Source organism: Atta cephalotes (genome assembly GCF_000143395.1).
Source record: "Atta cephalotes unplaced genomic scaffold scaffold00037, whole genome shotgun sequence".
NCBI classification, from domain to species: Eukaryota; Metazoa; Arthropoda; class Insecta; order Hymenoptera; family Formicidae; genus Atta; species Atta cephalotes.
In genome coordinates this window covers 1,435,052-1,457,463 of record NW_012130101.1, presented here as the reverse complement: position 1 = coordinate 1,457,463, position 22,412 = coordinate 1,435,052, and the positions used below count along the sequence as shown (strand labels likewise).

General features: G+C 35.0%; 1 pseudogene; it reads right to left on the bottom strand.

The window, feature by feature from the left end:
• Positions 1 to 1,052: 1,052 nt before the first annotated feature.
• On the bottom strand, positions 1,053 to 20,924 carry LOC105621831 (annotated as a pseudogene).
• Positions 20,925 to 22,412: the final 1,488 nt, after the last annotated feature.

Here is a 22,412-nt window from a genome sequence, read left to right as displayed (position 1 = left end):
ATGAAATATATTGTTAAACACGAAAATCTAAGAGACATGTATTTTTTTGTACGTGCTCTAAATGTTTAAGAGGTGAAACACCCTTTTGAAAGGAAAACGGTATTTTTCTTGCGAGGTGAATATCGTCGAAAGTATAAAAGATAAAAATTTTTAAACAAAAATTGTATGATTTATAGTATAGTAAAAATGATTTATAGTAGTAGATATAGTGATCAAAAATTAATTTCTAATAACATAAAATAAAATATATAAGTATCTTGTACTTATGTATAAAATTTAAAAGATACCGTATCCAAAAATAACTAGATACGGATACAAGTATCGCCTATAATCTAAGTAATGCATTTAGGTACAGCTAAAGTATCTAGATACTTTTACCTAGATACGTTCTAAACTGGTTATATATATGTATATGAGTCTTTTATTTGCTAGCGATACTATTGATTATTTGTTACTAATGAGAAATAATTAATTTGCAATAGTAACTAATCGATTTTCTTAAGCAATATCACATTTATTTTCCCTTTTTTTTGTTCCTATAACAATTTGTTATTTGTTCCTATAACAAAATCATTTCTTTCAGTGTACTTGCTTATGAGAAGTGATCTCGTAGGTCCTTCTGTATATGAACGTAGCTTGTTGTTTCGACTTAAATTTTCATTATCGAGACATTCTTTTATATAAAATAAACAAATAAAATGTAGCATTTTATGATGCTTATATCTCTTCTCTTCTTGTTTTTTATATTTTTTCTTACTTCTCCATTTTTCTTTTTTTTCCTTTTTTTTTCAATATCAAAAAGTACCTAAATTTTCAGATACCTTTTTTTTTTATATCTGTATCTATACTTAGATAATTAAAAAAATGTATCTGTACTATATCTAAATATATTTTCTACGTAATATACCTATATCTAGATATCTTTCAAACGGTATCTGTTCCAACACTGTATATAACTTTATATACAATATATAATATACATATTTTTAGTATAAGATTTTTAGAAATAAAAAATCTATGAAGCGGTTTGTTCTGTAAGCGTGGTGTCGCTTTCACACTATTTTGCGCAAGTTCAATTCACAATCGTTATTCTTTTCGCAAGCCTTTTTCGGCTGTTCTAAAAGATTTTACGCCATATGATTACCCATTCTCCACCATTTGCGAAAAATAATAAATTGGTTTGTTGTGTAATAGCTCATATGGGCAACCAAATTCCTATTGATATGACAATTCTAATTATCAAATGCATATGAAAACTTTTCTCCAGGATATTACAAAATTTTCCAAAAAAGCTTGATTATTTTTTATATACATAACATTGAATTTTCAGGAAAAAGTATTTTATTAAATAAAAAGTCAATTTTGAACTCTCTAAATAATTTGAAGTAAATTTTCTCTCTAAAGAGTAAAAATTAAGTTGGTCTTGAACAAGAATATTCCAATATTCAATCTTAAAGAATAAAACTTCATTTTTCAGAATGAATTTTATTTTTTCAGAGATTGAACTGATCAAGCTATTCAAAATTATTATGAAACTTTTTAGACAGTTATATAGAAACTTATATCTCTTAATTTTTTTGTCTTAGAAAATTAATATTTTTCTTAGCCCGTTTCATTTTAATTATTAAAACAGAAAAACCAATCACGACAAGGACTGTTTTCCATCACGATAATCCGATTGCTATCTATTTATAATCATATTCAAATAATGTGCAATCGTGATAATGGTGCATTCTTTAAAACTGCGCCTTTTTGTATTCTGAATTAAAGCATTTGTGCTTTAGAAATAGAGTTTCAAATTTAGGAATGTAAATTTATAAACATGTTAAGTTTTAAAATCTCTCTCTCTCTCTCTCTCTCTGGTGCGTTGCATAATTACAGATTCAAAATATATACAATTTTGATGGAAATGTTTACCAATCCGATTTAATTTGAAAAAATTTGATTTCTATTAATCTTGAATTTATTATAAAACGAATGTTTATCGTACCCGATTGATGTATTATAACATACTGTGAAAATACTTTGTTCATTCGCAATCATTCGCAAAAGTAGCAACTTAATAATAGAAAGTTTAAATTATTTACATATGGTAACTTATTGCTATATCTCATAGCACGTTCATATTATAATAAACTCTCAATAGTCACAGTCGTAACTTGTGATGTTACTAAAATCATCAAAGGTTACACTACATTATTATCTTGATCTGAATATATCATAACACAATATCTTTTAATTCATCTATATAATGATGTCACATATGTACAACAAAGCAGATATTCACATAGTACAATGATTTAATCATATTACATCCGAGAGGTAAATATTTGCACATCATGACTTTGTTACAATTATTTGTGACTTAATTTGTTATTTATTAATGCATAAAGAGAATTTATTAATATATAATTAATCAATCAAAATTTATTGTCATCTTCACCAAATGATATTTAAATACAATCCTAAAGAATTGTAAAGCCTTACTACGAATCAATATTGGCTGTGGCTTCATTGAGAACGAGCGATTGTTCCTCATGATGACTTTGGCCAGGCATATGAGTTGCCTCTGACTGTCGCTGAAGTTATGACTGCCAGAGAAGATATCGTGGTCTAGCGTGACATCATTCAGGTCGATTTGCCGTAACACACAGCTTCAAATCATTGTACTGATTAAACGAATTCAGATTGTAGATTCTCGGAAAAGAGCAAGGTTTTTAATGGAGATTTTGCAGCACAGTTCACTCATGTCCACGTGTTTGTGTCTCGATCATCGATCTTGATCCCCTTCTAGACCTTCATTGAATAAACGGAAAAACCGAGATCAAAGAGAATTTGCTGACACACCATTCCAACTTTCCAGCAAGGTTCAATGGATATGTTCAGATTCTGTAAAGCGTGATTGTTCGGTATCTCTGTGATTCACGATCTCTAATTATATCGCCTAATCGCATCTATGAAAAATCGATGAATCCACGAGATGTCGATTGCTAAACGACGCATGCGTCACGCGTAATCGATTAAAAAAAATAATATCAAATTGTCTTGGCAACAAAACAAACTGTTTTCGTCTTCTGCACGCGACTCGTCTCGTGGAAGGTCATCGCCGCGCTACCGCTAAGATCCTTTTCGTATTCGCTGTAAACACGTTCGCCCGCGCTCGAGGCTTATTTTTAATAAAATCTGGAAAGCAGAGAAATTCGCATTTTCTCGACCGAGTGCCCTCGATGTAGTAATTCCGCGGGAAACGTTCGGACGGTGATCGCCTGACCACGCCATTACAATTTTTGTGCGCTCAGCGAGATCGCCAAAACATCTTTTGGTCCTTCGAGCCGGATACTTCAAGTGTTTAGCCTCAGTGAAGTAGCGAGCAGCAATTTGTCAAGGATGCTACATCGAGACGAGAAAGGCGTCGCAGTAACAACAATCACAGTGCAAGCATCACACCAGCGGCAGCACACAATTCTATAAAGCAGGCCCGCGTCTAAACATCAGAGACGCAGCCCGGCTCATATTACGTCATATCCTGGCGCAGAATCAGCATTTTACGAGCGGAATCTTGTCGACAGCGGAAAATAAGGCCTAATAGACGTGCAACGGAAGTTAACGACGCATCATCTGCGAGAGAAACATTTCCGTCTAACAACGTTCGACTGGAAGGCATCTAGCATCTATCGCATCCTCTCCTAGGAGTAATTGCGTGCGTAACAAGGTAAGGAAGACCATTGTCTCCATTGCCAACTAAGTTTCCTCTGCCGCGTCCGTTGCGTATATGCGTGCGCATTCACATTCAAAATGATCGACCAATCAGAAGCGCCGATACTTAAGCGACAGCGCGCGACTATAAAGGCATCATGTACGCATATCAGAACTTATGTAGACTCAATCGCCGCCATTAACCCGTCAACAGTGGCTCAACTCGAAGAGCGGAAGGCGAAACTCGAGCTATATTGAGCGGAATATAACGATGTGCAATCGCGTCTAGAATTATTAGACGAGTCCGAAGGCTGCGATCGAGACGGTTTCGAGGAAGCATTCTATGCATTATCCGGTAGAATTCGCGAGCTCATTTCCCCTTCGTCGACATCGCGAGCGTCCATCTTTTCTCCGTCCTCCTCAAGTGTTTGCGAATCAGATAGTAGTACGCACATTCGGTTGCCTAAGCTAAATTTATCGACATTTTCCGGCAAATATGATGAATAGTTCCCGTTTTTCGACATTTTCAACTCGGTTATCCATTTCAACACCTCGCTCTCAAATACGCAAAGATTTCAGTATCTGCGAGCATCACCGGTGACGCAAGCGCTGTAGTCAGTTCATTGGAATTGTCGGACGCTAATTACGATGTCGCGTGGTCAATTCTCAGGGAGCGATATGACAACAAGCGCGTGATCGTTCAAACTCATGTCAGTGTTATATTCGATTTGCCAACTATGACAAGGGAAAATGCAATCGAGCTCCGAAGACTCTCTGCCACAAAACATTTGCACACCCTTTAGGCATTGAAGCGTCCCACGACGCATTGGGACGATCTTCTCGTTCATCTTTTAACTTCAAAACTTGATTCACTCACGTTACGCGAGTGGCGAACCTCATTAGCAGGCAACGAGTTGCCATCGCTTAAGCAGCTGTTAAATTTTCGCTTATCGATGTCAAGTGCTCGAGCCTATCACAAGGGCTGGCTCCATTTCCGCAAGGAAGATCGAGGCAAAATCGCAGCCAAATGCTAAGCGGTCATCATGCGCGGCCACTGTTAAACCTAAATGCAGCTTCTGTCAAGGAGAACACGTCATTTATTATTGCAAAAATTTCGTGGCACTTCCAATATCACAAAGACTCGCGGAAGTTCGCAATCGCAAACTTTGCGTCAATTGCTTGCGCTCTTCTTCTCATCAAGTAGATGCACTTCCGGTCAATGCAAAGTCTGCCAGGCAAAACACAATACGTTACTTCATATATCCTCTGCCGCGGACCCATCGACTAGCAATACCAATAAGAAAGTTGCACCTAAGGCAACTCCTCCTCCCTCCCTCCTATCGAATTATGCTTTAGAATCATCTAACGAACAAGCTATGCTTTCGACTGCGGTTGTGTTCATCTGCGGCAGCAACGGCTCTCGCAGGTGTCGAGCCCTATTGGATTGCGGATCGCAAGCGAACTTCGTAACCAAGAAATTTGTGGAAGCTCTCGGTTTAGAAACGCGTCTAAGCCTCTCGATTTGCGGCATGGTAACCTCGACCAATCACGTGGTCGGAATCAAATTACAATCGCGACTCAACTCTTACACCGCGGCTATCGAATGCATCGTTACTGATCGGATTACTGGCAAAATTCCGACGTTTTCTTTGGGACGAGATAAATTTAATTTTCCGCGCAACATTCGTTTAGCTGATCCACGATTTCACATATCATCGGATATTGATCTTTTAATTGGAGTGGATTTGTTTTGGAATCTAATATGCGTCGGTCAAGTCAAGTCTTTAGACATCCAACTCTCCAAAAAACGCGACTGGGCTGGATTTTGGCGGTTCATTTGGACAGCATCATATCGACAGCCGTAAGGGTCCACTCGCTTCACGCGTCCGTAACTAATGCGGAATTACACAAACATGTCAGTCGTGCCTGGCAAATGGACGACATCTCCATGCAACTGCACAATTATACAATGGAGGAAAACATTTGCGAGCGTCACTTTTTAGACAACGTGTCTCAAAACTCTCAGCGTAGATATATAGTCAAGCTTCCAGTCAGAGAGCAAATGTTAAATAACATTGGCGATTCACGTGAATCTGCTCTCAAGCGATTGAGGGGCATTGAGAGACATTTCAAGCGCGATCCTATTCTTAAAATTCAATACGCGGCGTTTCTCGACGAATTTATCGCTGGGATACATGCGATGCATGTAACCTAACCCATTGCGGAAGAAACAATATCATTTTATCTTCTCCACCATAGCGTCTTCAAAACGGTCGGACAAGCTTCGAAAATCCGTGTTGTATTCGATGCATCTTGCCGCAGTAGTTCCAGCGTATCGTTAAACGATACTCTTTTAGTAGGACCTACCGTTCAACAAGATTTAATCTCAATTTTAATGCGTTTCCGCTTTTTCACTTATGTCATCACCGCTGTCATCATAAAAATGTATCGGTAAATTTTAATGCATCCATCTCAGACGCGCCTGCAGAGAATTCTCTGGCACAACAATCCTTCTGCTAATGTCAATACGTACGAACTCACTACTATCACTTACGGTACAGTTTCCGCGTCATTCTTGGCTACCAGATGACTTAAGCATTTGGCCGAGCAGAACGCTCATCAATTCACTCGCGGTTCAGCATGCGTTCTTCGAGATTTTTATGTTGATGCTCACCGGAGCAGATACAATCGACGAATTGAAACTAATTCGCGATGAAACTATTCAACTATTAAAATTAGGAGCATTCGAGTTAAGCAAATGGGCCTCGAATTGCTTTGAATTATTAGAAACAAACAATCGTTTGCCGGTCATTATCAGAGATAATGCTGCGGACTCATGCCCATTCTGGGCATGCAATGGAATCAGTGTCAGGATACATTTCAATCTCTCTGCAATCTTAATAAACAACCTCACGTTGTATCAAAACGAGTCATACTTTCCGAGGTCGCTAGATTGTTTGATCCTCTGGGCCTTCTGGGTCCGATCATTGTGATCGCAAAGCTCATCTTGCAAGATTTGTGGCAATTGGCCATCCAATGGGACGAGTCTGTTCTTCAGGACATCTATACTCGTTGAATCGCTTTCAGAACACAGATGAGTAATTTGAATCAATTAAAAATTCCTCGATGCATTAAATTCAATATTCATCAATCAATCGTGGAAGTGCACAGATTTTGCGATGCCAGCCAACGCGCGTTCGGAGCCTGCATATATCTTCGCACCAAGCTCGATCTCAACGATTATCACTCCAAGTTGATGTGCTCAAAGTCTCGCGTCGCGCCGCTCAAAACCGTTTCGTTACTGCGATTAGAGCTATCGGCCGCTTTACTATTGGCGTGCTTAGTCAACAAGGTTAGAGAGTCTTTGGAACTCTTGCAATGCCCGACTTACCTATAATCGGATTCAACGATTGTATTAAACTGGATAACCTCCTCCTCGCGGTGGTGGTCAGTCTTTGTGGCAAATAAGATGGGTGAAATTCAGCGCCTTACAAAAGTCGAACGCTGGCGTCATATCGCATCCCCCGACAATCTTGCCGATACATTGTCGCGTGGGATAAATCCCTATGACTTAATTGAAGCTGAGAGGTGGTAGAATGGTCCCGAATTTCTAAAATGGAATGAAGAACACTGGCCGCCCAGTGTCTTCCCGCGTTTAGACAATGATCCTGAACAAAGGAAAATCCGCGTAGCCGTTTCCTTTCCATCCCTGCATCATTGACGAATTACTAAACAAGTGTTCCAATTTAAACAAAATATGCCGCATCATAGCGTATTGTTTAAGATTATCCAAGGCTCACCGGGAGCACAGAATATTCACTTTCGTGTCCGCCGCTGAAGTATCTACCGCCTTAGATTGTATTTGCAGAACAGTGCAACAGCGAGCGTTTTATCGCGAATATGAAGCATTAGTCAAGAACGAAATTGTAAATACTTCTAGTAATATTTTATCTCTATCTCCATTCTTAGATGAAAACGGACTAATGCGAGTTGGCGGGAGATTAAAAAATTCGAATCTCGCCTTCAATGTGTGCCATCCAATTCTCCTGCCACGCAAACACATATTGATTCAACGTATAACGTTATAGAGCGTGAACATACTCGAAACTTACACGCAGGTTTGCCACGATGGCTTTTGTGTGCCAACGCTTTTGGTCGCTATCGTTGCGATCCACATGGAATATTACAAAAATGTGTAACCTGTTTTAAGGCCAAACCTAATTAGTCAGAGACCTTAATGGGCTCACTACCGGCCAGTCGAGTTAACGTATTTAGATCTATCTTTTTCTCGCTGTGGCATAGACTACACCGGGCCGCTCTTTTACGTGAGGGAAGGCGTCGAAACGCACAAGTCACAAAGCGTACGTTGTGCTTTTTGTGTGCTTCGCCACGAAGGCGGTTCATCTAGAGTTAGTAAGTGATCTTACATCCAAGGCCTTTATTGTCGCTTTTAAGCGATTCATTTCGCGTAGGGGTAGACCCGCGAACGTATATTCAGACAACGGGACCACCTTTGTGGCGCGCATAAACAAATTCAAGACTTATACGACATGTACAATGATCCACAAGTCCAGTCTGAGATTAAAAATTTTCTTCGCGAATTAGAAATTTCTTGGAGCTTTATCCCGCCTAATGCACCTCACTTTGGAGGTTTATGGAAGGCAGCCGTAAAATCTACAAAATACCACATGACTCGGATCGTGGGCAAGGCTCATTTGACCTTTGAGGAAATGCAAACGACCTTCTATGAAATTGAAGCGATCCTCAATTCGCGTCCCTTATTACCATTAAGCGCCGACCCTAACGACCTAGCGTATCTAAGTCCGGGACATTTCTTAGTTGGCACGACTTTAAATGGTCTTCCTTGCGTTGACTTGAGCGATGTTAATGAAAATAGGCTATTACGGTGGCAACGCGTAAAGCAAATCCGGCAGCATATTTGGCATAGGTGGAGTGAATATCTTCATTCTCTACAAACCCGAATCAAATGGATGGCTAGGGATAGCAAGGGAACTCAGCTGTCAACTAATCAACTCATACGGTAGCCGAATCTAACTTCGCTTCAGTGGGCAATGGGACGGGTCCTGGAGGTTCATCCTGATTCCGACGGCATTGCTCGCACCGCAACTATCAAAACTGCCAAGGGTTCTTACGTGAGGCCTCTGTCTAAACTATTAATATTATCAATTTAAACTTAGTCGATGCGTTATCAAACATTTAGTTTTAAGTATCTTTAGCTATTACTATCTGATTATATCCTATCTTGCGCAGAGCTCCTTTACGTTCATTAAGGATGCCTTATTATTTTTCACTTATTATATCGCTTGCCTACTTAGATGATAATACGCGTTGATTTTTCAGTCCAATGACTAAATGTGATATTAAAAAAAATTGTATCAGAGTAATTCGCGTTTCATGTCACGCCAATGAACTCATGCTTGTATGTTACTTTGAAAGTCAATCTTTTCAAGGCGGGCGGCGTGTTCGATATCTCTGTGATTCACGATCTTTAATTATATCGCCTAATCGCATCTATGAAAAATCGATGAATCCACGAGATGTGTCGACTAAACGACGCATGCGTCACGCATAATCGATTAAAAAAAATAATATCAGATCGTCTTGGCAATAAAACAAACTGTTGTTTTCGTCTTCTGCACGCGACTCGTCTCGTGGAAAGTCATCGCCGCGCTACCGCTAAGATCCTTTTCGTATCCGTTGTAAACACGTTCGCCCGCGCTCGAGGCTTATTTTTAATAAAATCTGGAAAGCAGAGAAATTCGCATTTTCTCGACCGAGTGCCCTCGACGTAGTAAATCCGCGGAAAACGCTCGGACGGTGATCGCCTGGCCACGCCATTACGATTTTCGTGCGCTCAGCGAGATCGCCAAAATAGTGATAAAATACAACAAATGTTCATAAGAATAAACAGTCGATTTATTTTATATCTTCAAAACTGGAAATCATTCACATAATACTTCATATTGATATCCTTCAAGATTAATTGTCCTCGAGATGTAGGTGAATTGTTCGAAGTAATAGGTTCCTCCTTAAGAAGGTTTTGTGTAGGTGTACTGAAGAATCCTTTCCACGGAAATTATCAGTGACATCGACTCGCTAAACTATTTTATAGTGTATTGTAAAACGATTAGAATGAATGATTACGATATTGCTTTGCTATCGGCAACACTGCCTGTAGTACGAAAAACAAAGAGAATTTGCAATAGTTTGATGATTGAGAATTAGAATCACACACAAAAATAAGGATTGAAACTGAAAGTTTATTTAATTCTATTAATTAATTCTTCTAAGTTATAGCCTTTTGCATCTTTATGAAATCCTTAGAAAAAGATTTACTCTTCTTAAGTAAGAACCTATTAATTAATTAGATATAATTTACTGGTCTCATTCATTAGTATTAGAGAAAAGCAAAGAGAAACAGGTACATTATTAAATCCGACAGCAAAGGCTATCGCGCATGTTAAAAAGAGACCACGCCGCTATGATCTTGCAATTCATCAAATCATTTTTGCATTAATTTCTCGATTTCAATGCCGCTACTTCTGATCGTCGGCAAACATTCAGAATGGCATTTACGTACGAAAATATCTTCACTGAAAACGCAAAAACATATTCAAAAAAACTTCTGAAAAGTTTATTAAATTTCGGGAAATATAAGAACTTAAAAATTTAAATTCTTTGGCAGGAGTCCACGAATTTAGACCTCAAGGATGTAATATACGCCGCACTTTTTTCTGATAACGTGTTATTTGCTCCAATATAATACTTACAAGCTTACTGACGCTTTCGAGACGTTCGAGGTCTTGACTAATTTTCATATTCAGAATTTCGTAGCGAACAAAAACAAGACAACTAATATGGCTATCAATATCAGCATCCACTGATTAATTATCGCTTCCATGATCATTATATCACATATTACGCAAAATCCCTGGATCGCCTCCAATCAATTTGAGCAGCCATTCATCTATGATGTCTATGTCCTTCGAAAATTTGTTTAAAATTCTTCCTGGAATACAAAAATTGTTAACTCTCTGCAAGAACCGAGAAAAGAAAATACAAGTCCAGGAATTGAAATCGATGTAAGTTCGGTAATTTATTAGAGTGAAAATGTATATTTCCTAAACAAATTAAACAGAATCGCTTATTTCGAGCTTATAATTAAAATGGCTTTCAATTAATACAATTAGCATACGTTATAAATATAATATAATATTCTAAAACAAAATTAATCGATAATTTGTATCTTTGATAAATATGTGCAAAAAAAGGTCTACATCGTCGTTACGTTTTATGTTTTTATGGATAGTTATAACGATCATCATCAACTTAATAATATCACACTCGACAAAAATATCCTGATTTCCTATATCTGAAAATAAGGTTTTAAAAACTCTCAAAAAGATTTTAATAATATTTTTAACAATTCTTATATTTTAAATTTATAAAATTTTATATATTTATTATAAAGTTTTTTAATTTATAAACATTTGAATAATTGATCAAAAAGGAACTTTAAAGAATGTTAAAAATTTCGAAATATTAAACATTTTTTTTTATCTAAATGGAATCACATATAGATTAAAGATTCAGAAAAATTCATAACACTTACTAAAATATCTTCTTTTATATCCAGTCACAAAAACGTAATTCATGTTTAATGATTGATGCGTAAGATTGAAGGATCTAATTGTAAGAATTGTTACTAGTTATACATAAAAATTTTTGATACTAACGTGGCAATAGTAGGAATATATAAACTCTATTATGTCCGCAACAACTTTGGATTACTTTGGATGAAAATTATCTGTATGTATCTAGCCTTGTCATAGAACTCGTCAAACAATATTGTCTCTTACAGTACCACCGAAAAGCCAAGGTTCTTGACTGGCATAGGAGCTACACAGATTCGGATTGTTCGTGAAATATCCAATGGATAAATTACTCAAAAAATTATATTTTGAGGAGTTCTGAGGGATTATGGAACCCGTGCCAGGATTTTAATTTTTTCAGTAGTAGATAGATCAATATAGACGATTTGCCGGAGCCTACTGCATTGACTATACATAATTGATCTGGATTGATAGATTAAGTTGATATTGCACAAAGTGACGGCAACTGATCACTGATCCAATTGGCGGAAACTCGCTGAAGCTTTACGTATACGGGAAGGTCAGATAATCTTTGATGCTCGGATAGAATGATACTTCCATTTCTCGAGATGTATCTACCTGTCTATTTGATTCTCTGCATTAGTTGTTTTATTTGGTTTCTGAGATTTAAACTGCAACTACGACGTGTTCTCCGAGAAATGTCTCATGTTCACATCGTCCATCAGCAAAAAATCCTGTAAAAATTAAGCGCACTTCAATAAGTATGTGACAATAGAGATATAAGAATGATTGTAGATGTTTAAGTTCATCGTAAATTAAAAAATAATATAATAACATATACTTCCAATCGAATAACTTTATTGATTCACCTAGCAGTATTAGCTCTTGTGGAAAGTACAATGCGACGACGAGTTGAAATATGTTGAAGTATGTCGACATTTCATAAATCACATTGACAGTCAAATTATTCTCCATTAAAACGAACTTTATCAGGGCGAAAGATGATCAATCATTCAATAAAGGTTATGATTCAGTAAAGGTTATGACGCCAAATATGCGGCGTTCACGATGGGAATTTGATTTGCTTGATCTTCAATTTTCTGATTACTGGCACAATCTGAACGGTTTCTTCCAGGCATACATCTTCACTTGAACCGAGAATTATCATCTCATAAATTTATTTCATAAAATTTTTTTAAAAATGGTACTTGGATATTAATATTATATCTTTATTCATCAGCTATATTGTTTAAGAATAATTAAACTTCTTGAGGATATTTGTATTCCAGCTATGAGTTCACTCATCAATTACTTTTCGGTCGGTCAGTAGTGCAATCATTGCTCTGAGTTTGTGATTCAAGAAACTCAAAGTCTTTTGTCCTGGAATAATCAACAACGTCCCGATGCCGACAAAACTTGATACCGACTTTTTGCCACATTATTGTTTCTATGATCGCGATTTGCGAATAAAAATAAAAGAAAGCTTGGTCAACTTCAACAATTATTTAAGAGCAACTTCAAAAGAAGAAGTCCTTCGTCTTCATAGTTTAAACTAAGTCACGGAGTTATAAAATGTATACAAATGATTTATGTAATAAGCATAATTGATATAATAGATTTTCTATTATACTATAATTATTATACTATACTATAATTATAATATTATACTATAATTATTAAAAAAATTGTATATTTAATCAATAATCTATAAAAGAGATTAATAAATTTAAGTTATTTTTTTTCAAGAATATGATTGAAATGCTGTTTAATTATAACGGATTGTACACGAATACTTTCACAAAATGAAGAATTATCATAAAAGGCATTCATATGTTTCAGATATCCATATGTAATTCATTGATAACCGAAACGAATGACATCTTTGCTGAGAAGATTCACGATCTGTCCGATATCTATTTGGTTCATGGCTGATGTATTCAACTGTAATAACTATAATAGTTTTGGAAATAATTATAAATTGGTAATAGAATCTTTTTTTCCGCTCCGTCCATACATCCATTAATACATATAAGCACAATATAAATATTTTTTTAATTGATTTTTTCAGAAAAAATGTACAAAGCTCTCTATGAAAATTTTAAAAGCTGAATAAAGCTGTTTAATATAAATTAGAATCATTCTCCATAAATCCTATGACTAATATGTTATATGTAATCAATCATTTATAACTCTCTAAGCACACGTGCATGCGCACATTGCCATACATGCTTATTCCCCTTTTTTATATTATTAATAATGGTATTTATATAAATACTTTTCTATGCTTTTGTAGTGTGTGTGTGTGTGTGTGTGTGTGTGTGTGTGTGTGTGTGTGTGTGTGTGTGTGTGTGTGTGTGTGTGTGTGTGTGTGTGTGTGTGTGTGTGTGTGTGTGTGTGTGTGTGTGTGTGTGTGTGTGTGTGTGTGTGTGTGTTTAATAAAGGTATAAAATATTTTGATTATTAAATTATGAAAAAAATTATTTAATTATTAAGTTAAGAAAAAATATATTGTATAAAAGTTTTTTATTTGTTATTGCAACAAGTAAAAATTGCAATTTTTTTATTTAGCTGGGTTTTTGTCTATTTATATGTAATCTTCTAGTAAAATAATTTTTTTCATATATAACCATTTCATTATATATAAATTCATTATATATAAATTTCACATATAAATATATCATTATAAATTTAATTAAAAATATATATAAAATTATGTATAATTTATCATATAACTATATATAAGTTTTTAACATTTTATTTTTATATTTTAAACATTATTAATAAAATCTACAAATTGATATTATTTTCCTTTTTATTATATACATAATAGTGCTGTTCTTTTTCTAAATGTATAATTTCAAGGAAAATTGTTGATCAATTATAATTTCACAAATAATTTCCTATCTTTAAACTTTGGGATCTGTTCTAATCTAAAAGTTTTTAAATTTGAATTTTTGGAGCAAAATCAAAACATTTGTTTTTTAAAATTTATGTTGTAATATGCAGTATTATTTATAATCGTAATTAATTTAGAAAATATGTCAAATGAATATTTAATCACTTAATTCTATCATCTTTATTATAGGCATGATCTTCAATGTTTTCCAATGACATGTTTGCTAGTACAATTCTTATCGCGGAATGACGTGTCTTTTGAGTGATCTTATCTCTTTTAAAATATAACTGTGTTTCGTGGTTCAGGGAGACAACATTAATATCTCACACTATGATTTCGTTTACGAATATTATTTAATTGAATCGAGTACAATTCACGAGTTGAATTCATCCAGCACATAACTTACGAAATACGTTTCGCTGCCTCTATGGCTTATGTCGTCGCGTGTTCAAGATGGCGATTTCGCCTGGGGGAACTCGAATCCCTGGATTGCCTTTCGTATATTTAAACGACGATTTCGTCTGAGGGAACTCGAGTCCCTGGATCGCCTTTCGGACAACGCCTGAGGGTGCTGTCGAGTTACCCTAAGTCACTCCGTATCACTTGTATCGGACTTATGTTCGTGACAACGCCTAGAGAAATCCTGAATCGCGATCACACACAACATTCTGGACTTAGACTCGCTTGATTTGTATACGAGATCCGTACTCTTACTCAGATCATAGGCGAATGAATAATCTCCACGGCCTCCTCGATTTTTGTCCTGCTTGATATTTAGAAGATAAGGAGACCATGGTTAGCGGCGATGGCGTTTCGGACAATCATAAACAGATTGGTGATCATACGCGCCGATCGTCGCTCTGATCTGTGTCGACACCGCATTTTCTTAGAAATGTCGACTCTCACAACATCTGTACACGTGTATGCGTGCGTGTGAACGATTAGTTTGATCCGACCACGATTTCGTATTGACATGCACGTCTATCTAGAACTCTACGCAACAAATTGATTAGTAAAAAAATTTCCATAAATAATTATATATAAACGATTGTACATATTTTGTAACTGTTATAAATAAGTTGTATAACCGTTGTATGTATAACCGTTTATGTATAATTATGTATAAAAAGTTTTTTATCGTGCTGCTATATTTTAAAAAATATAAGATCACTCGAAAGATACGTCATTCCGCGATGAAAATTATTCTAACAAATGTGTTATTTGTAGTCGTTATAGTTAAATATAGTATTGTATCAGCAAACGTGTTATTGTTAGGTCATGCCATAATGAGGAAGATGTTAGTATCAAGTGGTCATACATTCATTTGTCATATCTTTAAAATTAATATTACAATTACAAACAGTATTGCATATTACGACATAAATATTACAAAAACAAATGTTTCGAAATTGCTACAGAAATTGAAACTTAAAAGTTTTAGATTAGAACAGTTTAAAGTCTAAAAACGAAAAATATTTGCGAATAATTGGCCATCTTACTTTGCAATTATACATTTATATTAAAAAAACAGTGCTAACATATATGACAAAAAGTATAATATAATAATATCGATTTGTAAATTATTAGTAATATAGTACTTAAGTATAAAAATTAAATATTTTTAATACTTATTATATAAGAACAATGTTAATATGATTGTTTTTTATCATTTAAACCAGAAACGTCATTCTCAGGGAAAGTAAGTATCAGGAATAATATTATACAATAATATTATACAATTTCTAAATAATTTAAAATCATTTTTCTTCTACCAGAATGCCACGAAAAAAGTTTTTCAGTTCAGAAGAACAAGTAAAAATACATATAAGCATACAAATGATGCAAATATTTGTGTTCAAGGGATCGTCAACAAATTGATTGATTCAGTAATTCTATAGATAATTTTTTGAGATTGCGTGAAAATCATGTTATACAAACGGTAGCACAAAACTTACAGGCGTGATCATTCATGAATTTTAAAGAAACACAAACCAGGAATAAAACTGCTGGTGAAGTAGCAAGAGTTTTGAAATTGCCGGTGACTACACGATGTGTGCAGCAAATATTACAACAAGATAAAGATTTAAAGTGGAATCGAAAAATGATGCCTCCTCATACTCAAGGCTATAAAACTGCGAGATTAAAGTTTGCTCGAAATCATATGATTTGCCATGACGAATAAAAAAATGTCGTATTTTTTTACGAAAAAAGTAATCTACATGAACTTGATGATTTTAAATATTACTCACATGATTTACAAACTAATAAGACAATAACCAGATTTTTCCAGATGAGCAGATTTTTCGGCAGAGGATGTTTGGTGGACTGCATTTAGTTATTCAAAGACGTAAATATGCGAAATTTATATATAATGTAGAATGTATTGTAGAATAAACGCAAAAAAATATATCGACTTAATAGAAGATTGTTTAATTCCATTTATTGAAGAAAATCACGAAGAAAATATTATTTTACAACAAGACAACACTGCTATATACAATACAAAGAAAACACAAGAATATAGGTTTCGATCGAAAAATTTGCTTATGAAGTGACAAATTTTCCGGCAGGTTCGCCAAATTTAATTTCGATAGAGAAGTTATAGAGAAATCTATCAAGAGCAATATATAGAAATAATAAATGTTACAGTAGCATTAAAGAGTTTAAAAAACGTTGTAAAAGAATGGAATAAAATCGATGACATTGTAAAAGTTAGTTTGTAATATAGAAAATAGAATACATGAGTTAATTAGGCGTAATGATGGAAGTACCATTATTAATATTAATTATTAATATTTGAATTGTTATGTTCTTTGTAATACTTTAATCGATTTTAACTGTTTATAATATATATTTATAAATAACTTATTTATAAAAAAGATAATATAGTCTATTTGCTCTTAATACTGTTTTTTTGCTATTCCTTCATAATATTCTTATTTTTCTTTAATTTTATTTAGAAGACATTTTTTCTATTAGGTATACAACTTTGCTTCCGCCGTTTTTTTTCCGAAATTCGAGACTTTATTGTAAAAAACTGGTTATACATTTATTTTTCAAAGTATTGTCCATGCTGGCCATTACTTTCTCCCATCTTTCGGGTAGCGTACGAATCGCGTCGAAAAAACTGGTCATCTTTTGAGGCTATCCACGAATGGTTCCAATTTTTTACTTCTTCATAAGAACTTCTTCATTACTTCTTTACTTCTTCACCGGAAGTGCTGGTCAGCCAGGCCGTGTGCCATTGATCGAAACAAGTGATAGTCAAAGGGAGCAACGTCTGGAGAATACGGCGGGTGGGGTAGGACTTCCCATTTCGTTTCCAAGTATGTATCTTTACCACTTTCGCAACATGGGGTCGAGCATTGTCATGCTGCAAAATCACTTTATCGTGTCTCTCGTTGTATTGCGGCTGTTTGTCTTTCAATCCTCGGCTCAAACGCATCAATTGCGTTCGATACCGATCGCCTGTGTGTTGTTTCAGTCGGTTTTAACAGTTCATAATACACTACGCCGAGCTGGTCCCACCAAATACAGAGCATGACCTTGGACATCAAAATCACCGTTCTGAAGCGTTGAAACCACTCACGACACGTTCTTTCACTAATAGCGGCCTCACCATAAGTATTTGAGAGCATTCGATGAGCCTCAGCCGCAGATTTCTTCATATTGAAGCAAAAAATTAAAACCTCCCGCAAATGACGAGAATTTGGCTCGTAAACTGACATTTTTAATCGAGAATAACTTTATGATGCAGACACAAATCGACTAATGTTTCTATGGGGTTATGTTGACAGATGCCCAAGTTTATTGTATGACGTCTATTTATTTCGACCACCATTTACCGCTAAAGGAAATTATTTTTTTGAAATGTTACATAAATATTTTACATATTCACTTTTTTAAGTTTTATTTTCGAAATGTTATTAAAATATGAACTAAACACTTTATGTAATATTTATGATAAATATAAATAAATATTTCTAGTAAATATTTCTAGTAAATATTTTAAACATTTCTGAATTATTTGTTGAGAAAGTCAATGTTTTAAAGTGCAAACTAGCTATCTCAATGATATTTGCATTATGAAAATATAAAAATGATATAAAGGAAAATCCATCTATAGGAAAACGGCGGAAGTAAAGTTGTACACCTAATATTAAAAATAGTAGTGTTTTTATATAAATTTCGTTCACTGTATTACTTGCAATGACATTTAAGAAAACAACTAGGTAAAATTTTCTTACCTCCTTTTTGTATTTTTATTAGTTTTTAGTTACTATTAATCTCGATTCGATTATAATTATAAGCCTAGATAATTATAAGTCTTAGATAATTTTTAGTGTAGTTAATTTATGATTATTGTAACAAAGTTCGATAATCTTATCTCTCTCAATAGAAACAACCATGGAAGTAAATTGATCAAAATAAATCAGGATTAGACAAGTTAATTTTAAGAATATTTTAAGAAATAAATATTCTCAGAATATTTATGATAAATATTCATAAATATTTATTATTATTTATTTTTTTGAAATGTTATATAAATATTTTACATATTCACTTTTTTAAGTTTTATTTTCGAAATGTTATTAAAATATGAACTAAACATTTTATGTAATATTTATGATAAATATAAATAAATATTTCTAGTAAATATTTCTAGTAAATATTTTAAACATATTTCTAAATTATTTGTTGGGAAAGTCAATGTTTTAAAGTGCAAACTAGCTATCTCAATGATATTTGCATTATGAAAATATAAAAATGATATAAAGGAAAATCCCTTACTATGAGAGCTTCTAATATAAGCTTCTAATATAAGATATCAGAATTTCGATATCTAAATTAATAGACATCAGTATTTGTGAAATTGGAAGCAAGCCGCTATTTCTTATTAGGAATCTATCTCATAATAGGAGATTTTACTTTATTATTGTTTATGGGACAGGAATATACACAAAAAAATAAATATGATAAAATATGGAAAAATAATATAAAATGCAATATAATATTGATAATATTTAGATATAGAAACACTATAAATAACAAATTTGCAAATAATTTACATTAGTAAATAATTATTATCATTTCTTCTTTGAATTATTGCTTTTATGTATTGTGAGTATCTACAGACATAATTGTGTTGAATGTGTGCGTGCATGCGGATGTGCGTGTGGATACGTAAAAATCTTTTTATTAAATCGTATTGGGTAAATATTGATGAAAGGTGACATATGGATCATGATTCTGAGTAATCTTCAAGTTTTAACGTCACTCATTGTTCGTTAAAAAAGTTATTAAAAAAAAAAGTTCGAAAAAATCACTTATTATCATTTATTACATAAAAAATCATTTATTACATAAAAATCATTTATTACATAAAAAAATGTTCTACTTTAATAAAATATATTTTAGAAGAGGCAACTACGCAATGTTGTATGAGATTTATTTGTACATCTAAAAATGAAAAATCGTGCGTCTCTAGACAAGGAATCCTGTTGGAGGTCATGACCGCGACAACATATGTCACGGTTAAGGTTATTGGAGTCTCTTAATCGATACTTTTACCAATATGTAAACGATACATAATTCACGCGATTTCTATTTTTGCAATTAATGTAGTTTACAATTAATAATGTAATTAATTTCTCATTTCCGTGTATACTTCGCGATATTATAAAAAAAATTGAACGTAATTTTGAAATTATTTATCGACAAATTAAAGAAATATTCCACTTTTTTATTAATTTCTATCTGTTGTGTGTTTGTGACGCCGATCACCTTGTAAAAAAGGCTCGTCAAGGCGATGTGTATTAATGAAAACTCTTTTTGTTGTAATAATTTAAATTATTAAGTCAAATTAATTTGTTTGAAGCAGGCAATAAGCGATGTTCGTAATCTGATAATTGATGCGTTCGGTAAGATGCGTGCACAGATAATTCGCACTTGATATGACATCGAGTGATTTCTCATAGTCATTCGAAAGAAAGTATATTGTGAGCAGTAACGAGAGCGGTAAATCTTGCCGGAAATTCAGGCAATTCTTGCGCGGTGTCCTCGCATATATCATTAAAGTTATGTGACAAAAGGCAGCGTTATTGCGCGAACAAGCTTTGCTTGGTTTACTTAATAATTCGAGAAGAAGTGTTACGAATGAATAGATGATTCGTATTGATCGGGATCGGGAAGCGAACTGAACTGTCGCACGCGAAACGTGTGAGCGATCGTCAACTTTTCGAGTGTCACACAAGGGAGATCGGATGCCATCTGAGATAGATAGATGATTAGAACAGGAGCGAGATGTTTTGAATGGAATGTCTGCAAAGGCATGATTGGATAGGGACGGCTCGGTCCCTATCTAACAACAACGAAAATGAGTTAATGCAGAATACAGAGATCGGAACGCAATACAATCGCAGCTTATGGTTCGCGATATGGATAACATCAAGTACATTTAATGGAAATTCCGCCCGCCGTAACGGAATTTAGATTCTTTGGTATTGATCGTGATAGGTAAAAAACAAAATTTTACAATTGATCGGCTCTATTCGGAACGATCTGTTTTTACGGTTACCACGTGAGTTCATTCATCATTACCTGGATGACATACCAATCCGACTAAGTTCCCATTGGCTCGGTAGAACCAAAAGGTTACACACGAGAATAATTTGGCCGACTTTGGTCAGTCGTGCCATTTTGCGCGTCGTTGAAGGATATGCAAGTAATCATCGAACCAAGACCTCCAAAAATCTTCTGTTATTTGTTGAATCATTTGTCAACGCGAAAATGTTCATTTAAGTCAAGCACGCGGTTCGGTGGGAGCGATAAGAGAGGTTCCGAAAAAATGATCGGGGATCAGAGCGTGATAATCGTTGAGATTATCGGAAATAGGAGCTATCGGGCGTGAATTAAGACACGCCTCGATCCGATAGAGAAGCGTAGATATCTCTTCAAAAGTTAGTGTGTGAAGGCCGATGATTTAAATGATGCTTAACTTTTAATGCCGGCCTTCCACAGACCGCCGAAGTGCGGCGACACAGAGGGTAAGAAATGCTACACGATTCCGTCTGTAGCGAGTCGATTTCGGAAGTTAGGATCGCGAATTGCTTTCGCATGTGCATTGGACAATTCGCGATCGGAGAGAGATCGGAGTGAAACATAGTTCCGTTATCGGAATACATGGATGTCGGTAATGAGAAACAAATCGTTGATACGCTGCGATAAAGGTAGGAAAGGTATAATTGCTAATGAGCTCTAAGTGTAACTTTGATCGTAAGGCATATGAATAAAGCGTTTTGAATAGAATATAAATCGCCTTTTGCGATTTATGCCCTCGACCGGGAATCGTTCGTACGGCAATCGGACTTGCGTAATCAACGCAGGTATGGACAAAGATGCGAGCGGTGCAGTTGATTCTCGCAGCCGGGAGATCACCCATGAGTTCAACGGATACGTCGGCGCGAGTCTGGAGAATCCAGAATTCATGTCGCAACGACGCGAGTGTTAATTGAGAACCGGCATGCAACATTCGAAGATGATGGTGGTGGATAATGAAAACTAATAGCGGGTGCGCGAGTAAGACGATAGGATTTCTCGTCGCTCCTGGGAGGCGAGCTGGACGGAGTCTTTCTCGAATATGAACAAATCCATTCTCGTCCATAAGGATTGAGAACAAAGAGCGGGTTGTTCTTTAGTACAAAGCGCTTATTAGAGCCGCGATCTCATTAGGAAACACGATTGACTGGATGATTTATCGGCAGTAAACGTAACGGTATTGGCGCTACTGCATTAAGACAGTAGTTAAATTCTTCTGAGGGTCAATGAGCATATGATCGTTCAACGACGTCCCATTTGATGCGACATGAAGCGTTGAAGACCACTCGTAAGCGGATGGTTGCACTGCTGTCACGTAAGACAGCGTGATGCGGAATATAATAAGTTTGCTCTGGTTTGACAATTTCTGTCGGTGGGTTTTAGTCATATGACCGAATATTTCATACTCTGCGAGAAATTCGCGGTATTCGGAAGCAGTAATTGAGTCTCGAATTAAGCGTTGTTCCAAGTAGCGAAAGTTCGAAACAGTAATAGAGCGATTCGCCTCTCGAGATAAATGATCCGTTTTTAAACAGTTAGTCAGACGATATAGCATCCTTCCGGTGTACGGGAATATGTGGCTCAAAAGT